General features: G+C 61.1%; 1 protein-coding gene across 2 annotated transcripts in view; it reads right to left on the bottom strand.

Moving 5' to 3' along the window:
* CMBL (carboxymethylenebutenolidase homolog (Pseudomonas)) overlaps positions 1–2,485 on the bottom strand; it is a 10,720-nt gene extending 8,235 nt beyond the window's left edge. Inside the window, exon 1 of one of the 2 annotated variants that reach the window (XM_012721719.1) lies at positions 2,465–2,485. The gene's annotated coding sequence lies outside the window, so the exon portion shown is untranslated. Of the gene's footprint in view, positions 1–1,476; positions 1,546–2,464 lie in introns of those variants that run through there. The other variant, XM_004678056.2, reaches the window with a different exon arrangement.
* Positions 2,486–2,576: the final 91 nt, after the last annotated feature.

Below are 2,576 nucleotides of genomic sequence, written 5' to 3' on the forward strand. Positions count from 1 at the left end.
CTCTGTCTCTGCTGGATCCTCTCACCACCCCTGCACCTCTGGCCTGTACCCCAGCTCTGTATGCATAGATAAATACTTTTACCAATAAATAAATAAATCAGGTCATCTGAATGTGGGTGGCTGTTAAGTGTGTTTACCATACTCTCCAGAAGATTCTAAACATCCATAATTAGAAATAAAGTGACTACATTGTAGGGAGAGATTAAGAAGTAGCCACTGAGCCAAGAAAATCTCTTTCCTGGTTTTGCTTTCAGAAGCTCCACTGCACTGGGGGCGGACGGAGCCACCGGCCAGCTGCTGGACCTCTGCTGGGCTCCATGCCCGAGCTGGGAACTGGGCTGGGGCTGGCCGGGGGGGACACAGAGACCCTGGCTCCTGCCATGCCGGTGTCACCTGCATCCTTCTCTGCCTCCCATTGCCACCACTCTGAATCTGTCCTACCCACTGGAGAGAGGCAGAGGCAGATGACCTCGCTGGCTGGAAGGAAAAATGAGCCCGTGTGTACAGCCAGGCAGCTGCTCCTGCACCATCTGCCAGGTAACTGCCTGAAGAAAGGTGCGGTGGCAGGGCGAGGTCCACGAGGTCCCGGGCGGGGCAGGCAACTCTGAGGTCATAACTGTGTCCCCGTGGGCCCTGGTGAGGCTGGGACAGACCTCGACACTCCACTAACCAGTGTCGAGGACATCTTCATGCCCCTGGCAGGATGGCACTGTGAAGGATAAGGCTTGGGGTCTCCCTGGCAGGAGGGAGCCGTGGGTCTGAGGTGTCTGGGGCCCCTGGTGTGTCCGAGGGCCTTTCTGGGTCATGGCAGGTGGGTCTGAGAAACCAGCCCAGACACCCTGCACTCTGACACTGGTCTCCTCTGACAAGGCCTCTGGGAGTCAAAAACATCCTCTTCTTGGTCAAAACCTGCTCTGTGGTAGACACTCCAAAGGGCACAGTGAGTGATTCCGCAGTGGGGAGCTGCACCCCAGCATCTAGGTTATGTGCCTCACAGCCTGAAGGAGCAAAGGGCCCCCCTTCCGGGCCACCTCAGGGTTCCCACACCAGCACCCCGGGCCCAGACCCTAGCCAAGCTCTTCTGAACACGCTGTCTGCATGGAGGCCTGGCTCTTGGGCTGCCAAGTTCACCTCTGCATTGCCCAGTTTTAGCAAGATTCCTGCGTCCCCCACCCCTATATCTGCTGGAATTCCTCACTCCCACCCAGACAACCCCAAGATGGCTGATGAGCCTGGCTTATCTGCTGTAAGGATCCCATCTGGTCAGTGGTCAGTTCCGAGGACACCCTTCCCTCCAGAATGCTGCCTCCTGGTGATTCCCCACCCACTGAACCCCACCTGCTCCTTGCTTATAAATTCTCACGTTCCATGCCAGCGAGCCCCACCCCTACCCCGCCCACACCCCCCCTCCACTGCATGCAGCCCCCAGGAAGGGGCCCCTGCAGCTACCCCCACCCCCTCCTGAATAAAGGCCACCTTTCTGTCTGTAGCAGCCCCTCCCCCAACAAAGTCAGGAGTCTAGCTTTGGGGATCACCGGTGTGCGTGTCAACTGCTGTGCCCTGGTGCCTGGCTTCCTTTTCACCACAAATAAAATCTTGACCACGTGTCCACTTATTTATCACATGAGTCACCAGTCATGACTGATCGTGCACTGGACGGATCGATCAGCAGAGTAATCAAACACTCCCCTTTCCGCAACTGGAAGGCAGGGAGGTGCGGGCCGCCAGTGTTCGTGTCCAGCTCTCCTACCCCCAAAGCCCGAAATAACTCGTGGGCTGGCTCTCCGGGCCGAGAAGTTCTCCGGCCCAGGCAGAGGAACAGGTTTCCACAGGCGAAAGGTCTGGGTGCAGAGGGGTGAACCCAGCAAAGGAGGCGGGGAAGAGGCTGCTGGGAGCTGAGACAGCCGGCACTGAAGCCAGGCCACCTGCCGCACGGCCGGTACCGCACACACAGCAGCCTGTAAGGGGTGAAGGGCAGGCTGGGGGCTTCCCCTCGCTGGTGCACCGCCGGGGCCCCCCAGGCAGCCCGTGCATTCTCCGTGGGCCGGCAAGGCAGGGCCTCCTACCCTCCGCCGACAGTGAAGGTCAGCCCCTCCCAGCATGTGGCCCCAGGGAGGTCCAGAAGGAGTTAACCAGGAGGTGGTGAGCACCAGGCCTGCCAGTCACGTGCTGTCTGGGCCCTCGGGCTGCGGGAGGTCCAGCTCCGCTGGCCTCACTCTGTGCACCTCGTTTTAAAGGGGCTTTGAAAACAACAGGTGGCTCGCTCGGAGGGCAGCCTAGGAAGGCGGCCCTAGGGCAGCAGCGCCGCCTGGGGGGGTGCCCCCTCCGCGCCTCCCCCGCGCCCCCTCCCACCGCCAGGCTGGGTCCTCCAGGGCCAAGTCGCGGCCTGGGCCCCCTCGCTCCCACCCTAAGGAGACGACGCCAAATACAAGCCACGTTCGGAAGGGCCCGCTGCGGTGCAAACCGTCGCTGTTCTGCAGCTGGTGAAAACCACGCGCCCCAGCGGTCCCACGGAAGGCAGGGCCACACCTCCGTCCCGGGGGGCGCGAGACGCCGGCGCTCCGGGCTGCGGCCAG

This window comes from Condylura cristata, unplaced genomic scaffold (genome assembly GCF_000260355.1).
Source record: "Condylura cristata isolate star-nosed mole 26May11 unplaced genomic scaffold, ConCri1.0 scaffold00007, whole genome shotgun sequence".
NCBI classification, from domain to species: domain Eukaryota; kingdom Metazoa; phylum Chordata; class Mammalia; order Eulipotyphla; family Talpidae; genus Condylura; species Condylura cristata.